Source organism: Triturus cristatus, chromosome 6, assembly GCF_964204655.1.
Source record: "Triturus cristatus chromosome 6, aTriCri1.1, whole genome shotgun sequence".
In the NCBI taxonomy this organism is placed as follows: domain Eukaryota; kingdom Metazoa; phylum Chordata; class Amphibia; order Caudata; family Salamandridae; genus Triturus; species Triturus cristatus.
The window spans coordinates 39,840,147-39,859,036 of record NC_140589.1 but is presented as its reverse complement, the minus strand read 5'-3'; the positions used below and the strand labels follow the sequence as shown (position 1 = coordinate 39,859,036).

At 51.1% G+C, this 18,890-nt stretch overlaps 1 long non-coding RNA gene across 1 annotated transcript in view; it reads right to left on the bottom strand.

Annotated features, from left to right (window-relative positions):
* Positions 1–18,890, bottom strand: part of LOC146813722 (uncharacterized) — a 156,829-nt gene that overhangs the window by 82,295 nt on the left and 55,644 nt on the right. The window lies entirely within an intron of this gene.

Sequence of the window (18,890 nt, the reverse complement as noted above, 5' to 3'; positions counted from 1 at the left end):
ATAAATTGTAAAAACGAAAATCCACAGGGCTAAACAAGGTCTGCAAAGTACGCAACACACCACACACAACTAAGGCATTAATTTAACACACACTAAAAAAAGTGAAATACCCCCAAAAAACACATTTTGCAATTCAATCCAATGCCATCCATGCCCTAAATGATGTTTAAATTAAACAGAACACACAGAAACAGTTGTTTCATGCACCCCTGACTACCTCTGAGCCTACTGGATGAAAGGCCTGTTGGCAGACTAGGCCACAAGCTTGCAGGCCTATGGCAAAAGCACACTGCCTGGCTTCAAATGGCCACCAGCCACAAGGCCAGGCCCACAACAACAATGAGAAAGCGAAGGCAGACAATGCAGGCCTATGGCAAAAAGCACACTGCCTGGCTTCAAAATGGCCGCCAGCCTCATGGCCAGGCCCACAACAACAATGAGAAAGCGAAGACAGACAATGCAGGCCTATGGCAAAAAGCACACTGCCTGGCTTCATGAGGCTGGCGGCCATTTTGGACACTCACAAATCACAAGCAGCAAGCAGGAGGCCTGGAAAACAATGTATTGAAAACAGGCCTATAATAGCCAGGCAAAGGCTGCATGCTAAACCACACTGCTTTGCCTGTAATGCAATAAAATGCAAAAACAAAAATCCATAGGGCTAAACCAGGTCTGCAAGGTACACAACACACCACACACAACAAAGGCATTTATTTAACACACAGCAAAAAAGTGAAATACCCCAAAGAAACACATTTTGCAATTCAATCCAATGCCATCCATGCCCTAAATGATGTTTAAATTCAACAGAACACACAGAAACAGTTGTTTCATGCACCCCTGACTACCTCTGAGCCTACTGGATGAAAGGCCTGTTGGCAGACTAGGCCACAAGCTTGCAGACCTATGAATAAAAGCACACTACCTGGCTTCAAAATGGCCACCAGCCACATGGCCAGGCCCACAACAACAATGAGAAAGCGAAGACAGACAATGCAGGCCTATGGCAAAAAGCACACTGCCTGGCTTCAAAATGGCTGCCAGCCTCATGGCCAGGCCCACAACAACAATGAGAAAGCGAAGACAGACAATGCAGGCCTATGGCAAAAAGCATACTGCCTAGCTTCAAAATGGCCGCCAGTCTCATGGCCAGGCCCACAACAACAAGAAGCCTAGGCCGCAAAGGAAACACATGCAGGCCTATATGGCAAAAGCAGCACACTTATAACTCCCACCAGAAATGGCCACCAGCCACATGGACATTCACAAATCACAAGCAGCAAGCAGGAGACCTGGAAAACAATGTACTGAAAACAGGCCTATAATAGCCAGGCAAAGGCTGCATGCTAAACCACACTGCTTTGCCTGTAATGCAATAAATGCAAAAACGAAATTCCACAGGGCTTAACAAGGTCTTCAACACACCACACACAACTAAAGCATTTATTTAACACACACCCAAAAACTGAAATAAACCAAAAAATACACATTTTGCAATTCAATCCAATGCCATCCATGCCCTAAATGATGTTTGAAATAAATAAATGAATCTCACAGCAAAGGAACAGTTGTTTCATAATGCACCCACCCATGACTAGTTCTGGGCCTACTGGCTACCCACAACTATTTTTTTTTTATAAATGATGAAAAGAACCAAATTTGTAGGTGCAGCAACTGCAATGCCCCAATCAAACCAAAAACACCAACTTACTTGTAAAATCTCAAATCCAAAAGTCCTCAAATCCAATGATAATGATGCAGCAGACACAAAGAGTGATCCTTCCAGCTCAAATCCAAATGAAAAATGACCAGGAGATGGACAAAGCACTGGGAGGAGCCTGCTGGACAGGAACAGGAAATAGGAGACCTCGTGGCACTTCTTCCCTCTCCCCCTAAAAAAATTGACAAAAAAGGACAGCCAAATGTCAATCTGAGGAGTTTTTTTTCATCCAAATCATTTTATAGAAGGTTTTATGCTGCTTGAGATATTCTTCTTCTCCAGATTGAAAATTTTGTGTGTTCAGGATAGAGAGCTTCACCAACATTCAGGCGGATGTCCGATGGTGCACCCGAATGACGTGTTCTCGATCGCAATCTCTCTCATGGTGCATGATGGCGTGGCGAATGACGTGTTCGCGATCGCACACTCTTGCGGTATCCGATGGCGCGGCGAATGACGTGTTCGTGATCGCAAACTCTCGCGGGATCGCGCGGCCGGCTACCAAAATCTCGTGGCGCACGTGAACGGATAGGAAAACTCGGTGAACGCAGAATCCCGGTAAGCATGCATTTTTAAAGCGCGAACAAGAAAATAATTCCGCTACGCTGCGAATCGCGGAATTCTTGGCAAAAAAAAAACTGCCTAAATTCAGCAAATTCCGCGAACTTTTAACCATACCAAACTATAAACAGTCAGACTACCCAGCTCACATATTGCCCTCTCCTCAATATGATCTTCCTCCTTATCCACCATACCTACCTTCCCCTGCTTCCCACTCCTCTTACCCTTATTCTATCCCATTCCCTATGCACCACTCCCTCATTTTCATTCCTCTAAAGCCACTCAACTCAACGTTCCCCCATGCTAACCACTACCTTTCCCCTCTTCTCTAATCAAGGAAAAATATCCACATTTTCTATCTATTGTCCACGTCTCTGGCCTCTATACACCCATGCAAGTAAGCTCATGTGCTGCCATCCTACTCCCCTCTCTTCACTTCCAACAGCACAGACCTTTAGCCCCATCTTTTCCCATCTCATTCATCTTGCCCACATGCCTCTGTCACACAACAGGTCCCACCCGCCACAACCCGAACACAATACGTTTGCTTCAATGAATGGCCTGATTATTTCATTTATACTACTCACCTCCCCACTCTGCCTTTCAAGAACTCTCTTCAGAACCCCGCACCCTATTGAGCATCATAACATTCCCTGTGTTGCCCTGCACACCCTGAAACAAACTAGGCCACCTCAACTCCACAATCTACCAGCTTGAAGTCACTGTCTCCCACTTAAGTTCTACATTTTTCACTGTAATTGTCTCCTTGGATGGAACACAGTAGCCCAAACACTGAATCCCCAAGGAGTACTCTTCTCTCACACCCCATAGGAGCTGTGCACAATCTCTCAAACAAAAATTTCCAATTTACTTGCTAGTGACAATACCTTTACCTCCTCCGCCATCTCCTCGCGAGACAAAACAATTCACTATACACATCTCCATGGTCTGAACTAGATGTTAGTCTCATAAAACCCAGGCACCAACCTATAGGAACATCATTCCTATCATCATTAAAAGCCCTGACACCCCTTCACCAAAACAGTCACTTCAGAGCTCCGTTGCATGCTTCACAACTTCAGAACTGGAACATCAGCTGTAAATCTCAGATACCAATACTCGCAACAACCATGACTTAATCCTCACTGAGACCTGGTTCAATGACACCTCTCAGTCTATTCTCAATGTTCTGCTTCCCCCCTAACTATTCTATTATCAGGAATGATGAGCTAGATAGAATTGTGCGAGGCGTCACTGCCAACTACAGAAACTCCCTTCAATGCAGGGAACTACCCAATAGCTTTCTCTATACTCGAAAACCTTACTCTGGTACTTCATGTGCAGCAAAACTCCCCCATCAGGATTAACTTCACTCTCATGTAATGCGACTAGAATTCGGAACTCGCTACCTTCAAACCTTCGCTCCACGACCTCTTTCCGGATCTTTAAAACGGACCTTAAAACTCTTCTCTTCAAAAGACATTTTTCTTAATTATCACTCCTCGCCAAGCTCCACACCAGGCATATGCCCTCACATTTAAAGATGTGGCCCTGACTGTTACATGATACTCTCCAATGTTTTAATGACCTTTCTGCTTTAACTCCCTTAATATGTAATATGTATTTGTGTAACCTTAATTGCTTTAACTTTTCTAAATATGTTTTCTGTAATAAATGTGTGATTTGTAAATACGTAACTCTCACTATAATTAACCGGTAAGCGTAGTAGCTATACATATTGTCACCTACTATCTGGTTACTCTGGATTTCTCATATAACGTTCCTCTCTCTATTTTGTAAAGCACTCTGACACCTCTGGATAATGTCCACGCTATATAAAAACACATGCATAAATAAACAATTGAGCTTCAGCACCGGATCTCAGCCTGAAAAACTGCAGCTCTGAACCTGTATGACAAAGCGATAAAGGAGTAACTTCTACTATGTAACACAACTCATTCTTATAGGAAGGCAACAATAACCATAAAGGTGGGATAATCCTCGCCATTATGCTAATGCTTGAATATTTTTCATTCTATGTCAGGACATCGAGGTTTAGGTGATGGTCGTTCAAAGCTGATCCACCACCACAGAAGCAACATTTGCAATAGGCTTATACTAGAAATGTTTAAAAGTAGAGTCTGATGACCAGTCTGCAGGTCTCATGATGTTTTCTAGATGAGAACCCAAAGCATAAGATTTTGAAACCATAGGCCCCTTGACAGAGTGTGCCCCATATACACAGACATACACATTTCGACAGCCATCTGACTCATCGTGCCACGGGACCGAAGGGTTTCTGTAGCGCAATCAACAGTTGCCCAGCAGGGTCACTTTTAATAAGATGAGTAACCAGTTTGTATGCTTTAAGGCACTGAACAACATAAAATTGAGGATTGTCTGTGAATATGGAGTAAAAAATGCACTTGGAACAGGTGTTGGGTACATCTGGTAATTTAGTAAAGAAACGACTTCCGGAGTAAATACTCTACCTGCAATGTCTAGCGCCTTCACATCAGAAACTCTTCATGAAGAGATGAGGCATAGGAGAAGAGTTGACTTGGCTGACAGTTGCTTTTGAGACAATAAAGACTTCACCGGCCAATTCTGGAGACATCTCAGTACCACATCATAAAGATGGGAGTAGTGAGGTTGAAGGGTGTTCAAAATGCAAATCACCCACATAAACTTCCATACCAAAGTATGTTTGCCTATAGGATTAGCCTCCAGAGGGACATGAATGGCGGCGATGGCTGGGTGAAAATTGTTAACTGATTTATAAGCCAGGCCTCGTGCTGCTGAGGAAGAAAGAACATTCACTACATCTGGTAACTCTGCCCCCACATCAATACATTGTGAATCACACCAACTGACCCATCAACGCCATGCAGACAAGTAACAGTTGTGGGTATTAGAAGACCAAGATTGAGGGACAAAGGATTCCACTTGTTGCGAAAGCCCAGGCAACCGCCAGTGACTCGGGGGGAGCATGCCTGATCCATAGCCGAGGTATATGGCTAGATGCACCCCACAATCAATCAATCAAACAGGGGTTTATATGGTGTGCTACTCACCCGTGCGGGTCTCAAGGCGCTGGGGGGAGCGGCTCCGGATCAGTCGAAAAGCCAGGTCTTGACCTGGGCATTCGCCTCGATCGCTCGTTGTCATTAATGGAGCACGCTGCCTACACTGCCAGCGGTTGCTTTCATGTGTTGGGTTTGCTTCGTTGAGTCTTCCTGCTTCTTCTGCACTCTACTCGCAAAACCCTTGTTCAGACCATGGTTATGAGCTGATTGGACTACTGCAATGCTCTCCTGATATCTGCTAATGAGTCTTCGTTAAGCAGATTGCAGGGGGTCCAAAACACTGCGGCATGTCTCATTATGAATGCTCCGCCAAGAACTCCTTCTCGCCCCTTGCTCCAACGTCTTCACTGGTTGCCCATCCGTAAGCGGTTAAAATTTAAAGTTTGCTGCATTGTCTATAGGGCCTTGCATAATAAGGGTCCTTCTTACATTGCTAGGAAACTCAAGCCTTATGTCCCTATCAGGCCACTCAGGTCGGGAGACAAGGCTCTCCTTGTGGTCCCTTTGGTGAGGAAAACAAGGTTAGGTGGGAAGTCTTTCTCCTACCTCGCTCCCTACTATTGGAACCAGCTTCCAATTGACCTGAGACAGTGCCCTGACTATCTGCATTTTAGAAAACTTCTTAAAACTACCCTATTTCCTTAAGGTTTGTCTATCTGGCTAGTGTAATCCTTAGCGCAGAGTTACCCCTTCGGGGGTGATTCAAGCGCGGTATAAAACCTATAAATAAATAAATTGAGGTCCTTCCAGAATGAGTGCAGGGTCGGGGAGTGTTTGATGTTCACAGGGAGCTCGTTCCAGGTCTTGGCTGCGATGTAGGAGAAGGCTTTCCTGCCAGTTCTGTTACTGCGGATGCGGGGGACTTCTGCCAGGGCTAGGTCGGCGGAACGGAGGTTCCTCCTGGGTACTTGGAAGGATAATCTCTCGTTGAGGTATTTTGGTCCGATGTTGTGGAGGGATTTTTAGGCGTGGGTGAGGAGTTGGAAGGTGAACCTCTTCTCGACGGGGAGCCAGTGGAGGGCTCGTAGGTGTTGGGTCATGTGCTTGTGACATGGTGTCCCGAGGACAAGTCTGGCTGCGGCGTTCTGGATGGTTTAGATTCTGTGTAGAAGAGTTCTGTTGATTCCAGCGTAGAGGGCGTTGCTGTAGTCCAGTCTGTTGGTTATGAGTGCATGGGTGACGATCCTTCTGCAGTCAGGGGGATCCACTTGAAGGTCTTACGGAGGATCCAAAGGCAGTTGAAACTAGTGGAAGCGACGGCGTTGATCTGGTGGTTCATGGAGAGGGAGGAGTCAAGGACGATGCCAAGGTTCCGAGCGTGGTCTGTCGGGGTGGGCGGGTTCCCGTGGGCAGAGGGCCACCAGGTGTTGTCCCAGGCGGAGATGCAGGGTCCAAGGATGAGGACCTCGGTCTTCTCTGAGTTGAGCTTCAGACAGTTGTTTTTCATCCATGCTGCCACATTCTTCATTCCTTCCTGGAAGTAGAGTCTGGTGTCTTCGGGACTCTTCGTGAGTGAGAGGATGAGCTGTGTGTCATCAGCATAGGATACGATCCTGAGTCCATGCTGTCTGACGATGGCGGGGAGGGGGGCCATGTAGATGTTGAAGAGCGTGGGGCTGAGTGATCCCTGGGGCACTCCGCAGTTGATTTCCGTGGGTGCGGAGAGGAAGGGAGGGAGTCGGATCCTCTGGGTTCTGCTGGAGAGGAAGGATTGGATCCAGTCGAGGGCGGCTCCTTGTATCCCCGCTTCGCGAAGTCTGGCTGTGAACGTGTGATGTGAGACGATGTCGAAAGCTGCGGAGAGGTCTAGAAGGATGAGGGCTGCAGTGTGTCCCTGGTCGAGTAGCATGCGGATGTCGTCAGTGGCAGCAAGGAGGGCGGTCTCAGTGCTGTGGTTCTGGGTAAGTAGGGGGTCGGTGTCTGGCGCTGGTTCGCTGAAGTTGTCGTAGAGGACCTTGATCTTCAGGTGGACGTAAGAGCTGAGCTTGTCGCAGAGTTCCTGGGAGGGTGTGACATCTGTGGCTTTTGCGAACTGCTGGATGACGTTGAATAGTTCCTTGGTGTTGGTCGCGTTGGTCTGGACTTTTTCTCTTATGAAGGTCCGTTTGGTGTCACTTATGCGCTGGTGGTATTTCTTCAGGGCGCTCCTGTGGTTGTTCCGTGCCTCCGAGGTTTTCTGGTTTCGCCAGGACTTCTCTATGCGTCTGGCTTCCTGAAGTTCTGTGGTAAACCAGGCGGCCTTCAGAGGGCGTTGTCTGGCTGGGTGGCGGAGGGGTGCGAGCTTGTCGGCACAGTAGGAGATCCAGCGGTGAAATTCCGTAGCTACGGAGTTGGTGTCAGCCGTGGCGCTGGGGGGGTTTGAAGGAGGGTGGCGTTGAGGACCTCCTCCGTGACCTTGCTCCAATTTTGCCCTGGTGGGCGTGGGGAAGGCTTGGGTTTGGTGGTGGTGTTGAAGATGAAGTGGATGCAGTGGTGGTCCGTCCAGAGGGGCTGGGTGGTGTGGCTGAAGTGGATGTTTGTTCCTCCCGCGGAGATGAGGTCAAGGGTGTATCCAGCTCTGTGCATGGGCGTGTTGACCAGCTGCTTCAGTCCAAGGTTGTCGAGGTTGTCGAGGAGAGTGGTGGAGTCGGGGTCGTTGCAGTTGTCGAGGTGGAAGTTCAGGTGCCCGAGTAGGATGTAGTCTCTGGAGGTGATGGCGTGGAGTGCGGCCAGCTCAGCGATGGTGTTAGCGAGCTGGGTGCGAGGTTCTGGCGGTCTGTAGATGTGGGTGCCTCAAAGCGTCCTTGTGCAGGTCTGGGTCTGGGTCTGGAAGTGGAGGTGGAGGTGTTCTGTGTTGGAGTGGGGGGTCAGTCATGCTGGATTTGGAGAGTCGGAGGAGGGCCTTGTGTGTGATGGCGAGCCCTCCTCCCGGTCGATGCGGGCGGTCATTTCTCTGGATCTTGTATCTGTCGGGGATGGCAGTGGCGATGTTGGGCCGGAGGCGGCATTGGTCCAGGTTTCCATGAAGAAGGCGACGTCAGACGAGAGGGTGTCGATCAGATCCCAGATCTCTATGGCGTGTCGGTGCAGGGTGCGTATGTTCAGGAAGATGCAAGTCAGGGTTTCGGAGGTGCGTGCATCGGGTGGGCTGTCGGCGGCGTGGGAGCTTTGTCGATGGCGGAGGATCTGCGGCAGTGTTTGCACGAGAATTGTCCATGGGTGGTGTTCAGAGAGGATCTTGCGCAATCAGCGTGTCTTCCGGGATTGAGTGCGTGGAGGGTGGTTGAGTCGTAGCGGTGCGGCCTCGGGGAGCAAGGGTACCTGGCGCTGGTCATGGTCGGGGCGCAGACAGGCACAGATGGGCTTGCCTTCGGCGTGCCAGCTGCGCGCCCACTGCATACATCCATTAAGTAGGGGAGCTGGGCGGGGCCAGAGGTAGGGTGGCGGGAGCGGGGCTGTGTCAGGGGGGTGGTGACGCAGGGGCAGCAGTGGCGGGAAGAGTGCACAGTCCAAAACTAAAAAGTTAAAAGCAGACACAGTAACAACAGACAGGCAATAAAGAAAATGAGTAAAGGGGGTTTAACAAAGCAAAACGGAAAATGCTGGCAGAGAGGAGAAAACCACCTGAGGTGCGCAGCCGGTGCGAACCCTGCTTGAAGAGGGGCTCTGAAACCGGAGCGGAGTTGTGGAGTTGCTGAGAGCCAGAGCTGCTGGGGAGTGCTGGCCTGGACCAGAGGTCAAGGCTTCACAAATGTAGAGGGTGGAGGGCAGGTTGTACCAAGTACAATCAGAGGGAGAGCAAGGTCCCTGTTAGAAATGGGATCTCTGGTTGGCTAAGGCTTGCGCCAAAGCCAGGCAGAGACCACCACTCTACATCATGTCTGGGGAGTTACACGCGAAAGATAACCCCTGCTCACCCCCTTGGTAGCTTGGCACGAGCAGTCAGGCTTATCCCGGAGGCAATATGTAAAGCGTTTGCGCCCGCACACAGCAACAACACCCTAGGCCCACCACAAAAGAAACTCCACACAAGGTTATATATAAAAAATAGCCTTTGTATTATAATAAACACATTAGATGATAATCACATAATTCACACTGTGCCAACTGGCACGGGGCAGGATTTTACAGGGGACTATTTACACAAGACAGGGCCACATGGACTACAGTCAGAATTAGCACAAATCACCAATTGTAAATGTAGAACATATACCAACTGTATCACAAATTATAACTGTAGAGCACAACCAGTAACTACTGGCGCAATAATGACCTCAGCATTATCACAATAGAATCAGGTATACAACCTATCCTGTATACATCACAGGGGCATAAACACATTATGCAATCTCTCACAAGTCTAACGCATTAGACCCTACCTCCTAAGTATAATTACACTAGGGGCGTACATCACACAGGGAAGTATAATCTCCCTAACATAAACCTAAACAGGTAAAACAACCTCCTATGCAGAAATCATATCTAGAGGTATAAAACACAGGGTGCGCAAAACATACTACACACGGTACATTTCCTAACACCCAAAGCATTAGTATATCAATCACAATAGCACCTAAATCACATTGGGGTCCAGGATGCGCCAGAACCTAAACGTAGCAGCTGCCCACTACTTGCTGGGCAGCTGTGCAGGAAAAGATGGGGGCGAAGGAGTGTGTCTCACTCCTAACTTAAAACATATGTCCACCAAAGAAAGAATACCCTAAACGGTGTAGCTGCCCACTACTTGCTGGGCAGCTGGGAATATTCAAATGAGGCATGGGCTCTCAATGGCCCTTAAAACAAATTAGCGTCCTTCGTTGGAGCCTCGTAGGCTCTGAAAATCACTATGCCCACGTTGGAGCCACGCACGGCTCTAGAAGTAAAACACCACAAGCGTTGGAGCCATCTGGCTCTAAAAATCAACACGTCCTATCGTTGCAGCTGACCCCTGCAAAGTGGGGCAGCTGGAGAGAAATGCCCAACAGGGGCGGCACAGGACCTCGGGACCCCCCCACCGGGGGGGGGGGGCTTTAAAACAAGTATCGCCACGTTGGAGCGGCCCACTGCACAAACGGGGCCGCTCTGACCGGGTGCCTCTGCCAGGCACGATCCACTGCAAGCCCCTCTCACCTGGGCTCTTTGTTGGCGCAGGCAGCAGTCCTCTCTCGGTGGTGGCAGCGGGCGGGGCTCTCTTGCTCCTGATAGCCCCGCGGGTGATCCGCTGTACCGCTCCTCACACGGGCCATGCTTCACCCGGTCCCTCGTCTCGGGACCGGGACTTTGGATATGGAGCCCACGAGGCTCCGAGCTGATTCCTGCTTCCGCCGGTCGAGCCCCTCAGTTGCCAGGCAACGCCCGCGGTTGGGTCCAATCCCAGCGCGGCGGTCTCCTGACGTCAGGGGCACAGTGAGGCAGCACTTGGGAGACTCCGGGCCAGCGGCGGTGATGCGGGGTGGGCACCCGCAAATCTGAACACTAGGAGAGCGGGGTGGGCACCCGCAAATCGGAGCAAAACAGATGGGTCCATGATGCGGGGTGGGCTCCCGTTTCAAAACAAAGGCGGAAGTGGACAATGAGGGGTAGGCTCCCTCCAAATTCAAAACACCAAGCGGGGTGGGCACCCGCAATGATGACCACACAATAAGCGGCAAAGTCGCACGGTGGGCACCCGCAACAGGACACAGTGAGGGGGAATCCCTACGCTGGGGATTCCCTCTGCTGGGGATTCCCTCTAAGGAGATCGCAGCCCAGCGCTGCAGGCGGCAGAGAGAGGCGCTCAGTGAAACCAGGGAAGCGCTCTGCCATAAAAATAAAGCGCTTCTCAGCAGATTGCAGATACAGCGCTCACCAAGCGCTAGGGCAGCCTAGAGGCCATGAGGCTAGTAAGGAAGCAGGAAATAAAGTAAAAAAGGGTCCCAGAAGTCTTCCAGGTATCCAGGGGCTGGGCAGGGCCCAGGGAGGCAAGCCTTCCCCTGGGCCCCAGCAGCAGCACGCCCCTGGTAGTTTCAAGTCCACAAAACAAGAACAAGAACATTTTCATGGGGTCACAGCCCCTCTTTTATACACAAAATCCTTTGTCTCCAAAAGTGCAGGGAAGGGGCGAACCAGATGCAACTGGTTCCTGAGCACATTGTTTTGCCCAGCCCCTCTCCCTATTCACAGGCCAGGGACATCAGACGCACCACAGGGGGTGGAGCCAGCATTGTGGAGGGAAAGCCGAGCCCTATTCAGGTCCCAGGTGTACTCCTCCCTGCCATCAACATGCAGATCTCTCCATTCACCACCGGGGCAGACCCATCCTGACTCCTGGAGCCAGGCACACCAGCCAATCACAAGCCAGATGTAACGCCCTGAACGTCTCAGGATCGTTTAACAGACACGATAATGAGAACGCAACCACTTGTGAAGGTTTAGTTATTTTAATGAAGGCAAAAATAATACAAGGAATAAACAAAGGTTACAGTCACTGGAATCCTCCAGGCTAAGTACGTTACCAGCCCACAGCACGGATGGTCCTAACCGTCCTCTGCATATACGCCGATCCCGGCGTATGCCAACAGAGGGCAGAAATGAAATGGCCGACAATGCCAATCGGTAGGCTGTGAGGGGCACGAAGAGTGTTGGGGAGAATCGAGGAGTCAGGGAAACACCCAGCCGGGGTCTCTACCTGAAGGGAGCAGCCGCTCAACCTCTTCCTCAGACTGCACCGGGACGCGGAGTCACCTGCTGGTGATGCGTCACCGATACCCCAATCACAAGCAAAGAAGACTGAACCGAGAGCAGCCGCTCGATCGATCCCGTGGACTTCCGAGTCTATAACGCGGCAAACACCTCCTGGTGTGCGTTACAGCTGGCAGTCCCTGTATCTCTGGTCGGGCTGGGAGTTACGACTCCAACCAGCAAAAGCGCCACTGCGCTTTGACTCAGCCGAGTCAAAAAGCGAAGCTCAATGGTTATCCGGTAGAGCTTACGGGTCCTTCACAGGTGACGATGGGGCAAGACACGGCCCAGGGAGTAACGACTCGACCTACCTCCGTTCTTGCCTTACTGGAGCACCAAACCGGAACACTGCTCTTCACTAAGCAGGTACGTCGGTGTAAACACAATATCCGACAGCGTTGTACCTCCCGGTTCCTCCCTTTATAGGGCGTGTTTTCCTTGAGTTATGTAACAGCTCTCCTGTTTACATAAGGGCGTGTTTTCCTTGAGTTATGTAACAGCTCTCCTGTTTACGTAACCTCTCAACCACTAAGCATCCTGGGAGATGTAGTCCGTTTTCGCTGGTTACCGTTTTCCTCCCCTCGCATGACAGGAATTCTTGACAGTACATCCTCCCTCTCAGCGGCTCCCCACGGGTCCAGCGCTGGCAGGAAAACGCCGATGGAACAAGGAGACCAAGCGCGGAGCATGAACCCCTTCAGCCGGTTCCCATGACTGCTCCTCCGGGCCATAGCCTTTCCACGCAACCAGGTACCACAGCTTCCCCCTGCGCCATTTGGACGCCCGTATGCCCGACACTTCATACTCCACCTCCGACTCCACGCATACCGGCCTAGGTGTCCCAGACGGCTTGGAGGGTGCTGGTTTGAGCAATGATACATGAAAGACAGGGTGTATCCGCAATGACTGGGGCAAGCACACCTTCACGTTCACGGGACCCATACACTTGGTAATTCGATAGGGGCCCATGTACTTGGGATGGAACACACTGTTCTTTCGAAACCTCATGTTTCTTGTGGATATCCAGACGTAGTCTCCAGTGCGGTACAGTGGCCCGGGCCTTCTCTTCCTGTCTGCCGCAGCGTTGTATCTTCTCTTGGCCTCTATTAGGACAGCCCTTGAGCGCGTCAACGTGTCTTTTATGTGTGCCACCCTGTCCGCTGTGGCGGGAATCCTGTCCTCTCTGAACGGATGTAGAAATGGCAAGAACCTGGGATGTTGGCCATAGTTGCTATAGACCGGAGATGACTGTGTGGAGCTGTGAGTGGCGTTGTTATAGGCTATCTCTGCAACCCATAGCAAGTCGACCCATTCTTCCCTGCCCTGGTCCACAAAACATCGCAGATACTGTTTGAGCGTTTGGTTCAGGCGCTCGGTTTGGCCGTCCGTTTGAGGGTGGTAGCTGGTGGACAGGGCGGTCTTAACATGCAGCGCAGTGCACCAAGTCTTCCAGAATTGCGCAGTAAACTGCGACCCCCGGTCCGACACGATCACCCCAGGTAATCCATGCAGTCGTACCACATTCTTTAGGAGTAGTGACGCCAATTCCCCGGCCGTAAGGACTCTCTTGCAGGGGATGAAGTGCCCCATTTTCGTCAAGTAATCCACCACCACCAGTATTGCCGTCATCCCCTGGTCTACCGGTAGGCCCACCACGAAGTCCAGTGATATGCTATCCCATGGTCTATCCGGGGTCGGAAGTGGATGTAAGAGCCCTTGGGTTCGGCCATGGTCGGCCTTCATGGTAGCACACGTAGGACACTCCAGTCCCCACCTCCTGACATCCACTCTCATGGTTGGCCACCAGAAATGCCGTCCCATGCTAGCCACCGTTTTTTCAAAGCCCAAATGACCTGCGCATGGAGAGTCATGGCACCAGATGAATGCTTGTTTCCTTAGCCTAGGCGTGGGTATCAATAGGCACCTGCCCTTCAGGGGTATCCCGTCCTTCAGCTGCCATTCTCTGTGACTGAGGAGCCACCTCCGCCATGCGAATGACCTGATCCCTCTCTTTATTCCCCTCAGGAAAGTATCCGGTTGGATAACCCCCAACACCATCCTCGGGGAAATGATGGAATGCTCGGTCGCAGGCAATGGTTCCTTAACTGCAGATTGACGGGACAGGGCGTCCGCCTTCCGGTTTTCCGTCCCCGGCCGATATGTGATGCGGAAGTTGAACCCCGCAAAGAAGATCATCCACCGCAGCTGTCTGGGAGAAAGGTGTCTTGTGGTCGTCATGAACTGTAGGTTCCGATGGTCCGTGTACACCGATACCACATGTCTTGCCCCCATCAACCAATGCCTCCATTCGGTGAAGGCGTCCTTGATTGCGAGAAGCTCCTTCTCCGCAATATGGTAGTTGCGTTCGGCGTCGTTGAGTTTGCGGGACATGTACGCAACGGGATGAAGCACCCCTGTGTCGTGGTTGCGTTGGGACAAGATAGCCCCCAGCGCCACATCGTATGCGTCCGCTTCCACCACGTAGGGGAGATCCGGATCGGGGTGAGCCAACACCGGCGCCTTACCAAAGGCGCTTTTCAGGGCCTCAAAGGCTGTGTTCGCTTCAGGGGACCAGACAAACTCCTTGGACTTCCTCAGTAGCTGTGTGATTGGGGCCACCAATCCTGAAAATCCATCTATAAACCGCCTGTAAAAGTTGGCGAAGCCAATGAAACTTTGGACGTCCTTCACGCTTTGGGGCACCGGCCATTCTTTCACCGCCTTGATCTTTCGTTCTGCCATCTCCTGTCCCTCTGGACTCAGCATCACTCCGAGGAATTCCACGGATGTGACGTGGAAGTCACACTTGCTGAGTTTACAAAACAGCATGTTTTCCCTCAGCTTTTGGAGCACAGCTTTGACGTGGTGTACGTGCTCCTCCACACTGGACGAATAGATGAGGATGTCGTCGATATATACGACCACGTAGATATCCAACTCCTCTCTGAATACCTCATTCAAAAAGTACTGAAAGGCTGCCGGGGCGTTGCACAGACCGAACGGCATGACGAGGTACTCAAAAAGGCCGAACCTGGTCTTAAAGGCGGTCTTCCACTCGTCTCCGTCCCTCATGCGCACCAGATGGTATGCCCCTTTCAAATCCAACTTGGTGTAGATACGAGCTTTCTTGACCTGTTCCAGAAGTACACTGATGAGAGGCAAGGGGTACCGATTCTTTACGGTTATCGCATTCAATGCCCTAAAGTCCACACAGGCTCTCAGCTCCCCATTAGCCTTCGGGATGAAGAAGAGTGGCGAGGCGGCCGGAGACTTGGACGGGCGGATGAATCCTAGCTTGAGGAGTTTATCCAGGTACCCCCGGAGATGCACGTTTTCAGGCTCCGTCAGGGCATACAGCCTGCCGCTGGGAACGCTGGCCCCTGGCACCAGGTCGATCTGGCAGTCAAACTGTCTATGTGGTGGTAGCACTTCCGCCTTCACCTCATCAAATACATCCTCAAAACTGTGATAAGCCTGGGGGAGAGCCACATCTTTTTCTGCCGCTGTAGCCACCGTCTGACTCCCGCTCTTATCTGCGTCAAGGGATTCCGTTCTTATTCCACAATGCAGGATGCAATACGGTGACGTCAGTTCGATGCGATGTGTTGGCCAATCCACAGAGGGGTTGTGTTTCTGTAGCCACGGCAATCCCAATATGACGCCATATTGGGGCGCTCGGATGATGTTAAAATCGATTTGTTCCAAATGGTTCCTCCCACATCTCATCGGAAGGACCCCCGTGTGCTGCCCGATGGGCCCCGTCACCAATCGCCTTCCGTCTACAGCATAGACGTCTTCGGGTACAGCTTTGGGAAGAAGCACTAGCCCTAGCCTGCATGCCTCGTTGTGGTCCATAAACATGCCAGTGGCCCCTGAATCCACCATGGCCACAACGGGTATCCACTGGTCATGCACTCCCACGTGCACCGTGAGAAACAGGTGTCGTTGTCCCTTAGTGACCCAGTTGGAAAGTGAAGGGATGGATGAGTGACTCCGAGATGCCCCTTCTTTGGTCTGGGAGTCCTCTAGTTTTCCGCCGGTACGTCCACCACGGCTGTTACCGACCGGTTGGCCCGATAACGTGACGTCTTCGGTTTGGCAGGGCATTCACGTACGTAGTGGCCTTTTTTGCCACAATATAGGCACAATCCTTGTTTACGGCGTGACTCTTTCTCCGTGGCTGTGAGGCTCGCTCGTATTGCGCCGATGTCCATGGGTTCTCCCTTGGATGCGGTGGCAGTTTCAGGACTTCCCACTGTCACATATGATGGAAGGGATTTTCCTTTTCTCCCATGATCCCCCTTTCTTTCACTTAGCCTATGTTCCAGCCGTAATACCAGGTTGATAAGGCCCTCACATGTCTTGGGTTGTGGGTCAATATGAGCCACGGCGTCCTTGAGCTCATCGCACAGCCCGTGATGGAAGAGCGCCGTCTGTTTAGCAACAGGCCACTTGGTTTCCGCAACCAGCCTTCGGAACGCGTTGAGATACTGCACCAGGTCGTTGGATCCCTGTCTCAACTCAAGCATTTCACGGTCCGCCGTGTACGAATCAGCCCTTCTGTCGAAGACCTTCAGGAATTCCTCGCGAAAAGCACCCCAATCACATAAGATGGGGTCGTCCCTGCTCACCAGAGGTACGGCCCATTGTGCCGCGTTTCCAGCCAAATAGGATATAAGGAAAGCCACACGAGCCTGACTCGTGGGGAACGCCCTTGGTTTGCACGATAAATGTAGCGCCACTTGTGTGAGGAATACCTGCACTGTGTTAGGATCCCCACTGTACCTCTCTGGTGTTGCCAAGGGGACGGCTACCGGCATTTCCACTACTACCGCAGGGGTCTGGTTCGTGAGGGAGGTGCTGGGCGTGAACGGGTCCCATTGGATAGCATCCAGTCTGGCTTTTACATCGGCTGTTTCTTGCCTGGAGGCAGCCAATTCAATTTGCACGGTCGCTAAAGCAGCCAGCACATCATCAAGTGTTGCCATGTCTGTTATCGACCGGGAGACAGTTAGTGTTATTAAGGTCGGATATTTTGTAACGCCCTGAACGTCTCTGGATCGTTTAACAGACACGATAATGAGAACGCAACCACTTGTGAAGGTTTAGTTATTTTAATGAAGGCAAAAATAATACAAGGAATAAACAAAGGTTACAGTCACTGGAATCCTCCAGGCTAAGTACGTTACCAGCCCACAGCACGGATGGTCCTAACCGTCCTCTGCATATACGCCGATCCCGGCGTATGCCAACAGAGGGCAGAAATGAAATGGCCGACAATGCCAATCGGTAGGCTGTGAGGGGCACGAAGAGTGTTGGGGAGAATCGAGGAGTCAGGGAAACACCCAGCCGGGGTCTCTACCTGAAGGGAGCAGCCGCTCAACCTCTTCCTCAGACTGCACCGGGATGCGGAGTCACCTGCTGGTGATGCGTCACCGATACCCCAATCACAAGCAAAGAAGACTGAACCGAGAGCAGCCGCTCGATCGATCCAGTGGACTTCCGAGTCTGTAACGCGGCAAACACCTCCTGGTGTGCGTTACAGCTGGCAGTCCCTGTATCTCTGGTCGGGCTGGGAGTTACGACTCCAACCAGCAAAAGCGCCACTGCGCTTTGACTCAGCCGAGTCAAAAAGCGAAGCTCAATGGTTATCCGGTAGAGCTTCCGGGTCCTTCACAGGTGACGATGGGGCAAGACACGGCCCAGGGAGTAACGACTCGACCTACCTCCGTTCTTGCCTTACTGGAGCACCACTCCGGAACACTGCTCTTCACTAAGCAGGTACGTCGGTGTAAACACAATATCCGACAGCGTTGTACCTCCCGGTTCCTCCCTTTATAGGGCGTGTTTTCCTTGAGTTATGTAACAGCTCTCCTGTTTACATAAGGGCGTGTTTTCCTTGAGTTATGTAACAGCTCTCCTGTTTACATAACCTCTCAACCGCTAAGCATCCTGGGAGATGTAGTCCGTTTTCGCTGGTTACCGTTTTCCTCCCCTCGCATGACAGGAATTCTTGACAACAGACAGTCACTTCACATTTATTACACAGACATGCCAGCTTCTAGAAGTGGCACTTCTACACTAGACACAGTAACGCCGCACACATCATCGCGAGCATTCAATCTTATGAGTTCGCACATACCAAACTCGGCCCTGCACTCCTCTCACATCAGGACTTAACACGGTCACTCAGATCCCTCATGCATTCCTATGGGAGGGCAGGTCAGTCTCACTAAAACATACACAGAGCGCATACACTTTCCACTGGGACACAGTGTAAAGGCGCCTAGAGGCCTAAAACCACTAATACAACATAGGAAAAAGGCTAGGATAAATGCAAAAAGTTTTAGGGGTGAACTTGCCAGAAGGGCCAAGTCCAACAGTCCCCAATAAAATACTTGTGTATTGGCTAAAGGTGAGCATGTCATGTACCACAAGAACCTTGTGGTTTCCAAAATTATAGTATATGAGTATTACAACTATGTACTCAGTCAGTGGACCACGTGTTATGGGCGTTGAGGGAAAAACTGAAATCTGGTCGAGATTCCTGAGTTTGAGGCAAGGTTTATAAACATGCAAAATCGGTCAAGAACAGGTGAGATTAAACTAGACTGGGTAGTCCCCTGAGCCATTTGCAGGCTCATGCAGCACTCCAGAATGCCTGAAGGTGGTGCTGGGGCAGGGATGCACCAGGCAGAGGCGTAGTAGAAAGTGGACTGCATCAGTGAGAACATGCCGCCGGGGTAGAGAATCAGGACAGAGAGAGCACGACAAAGCACTGAGTGCTGGTCAGATATAAGGCACAATAATAAAGCTTACTTGGC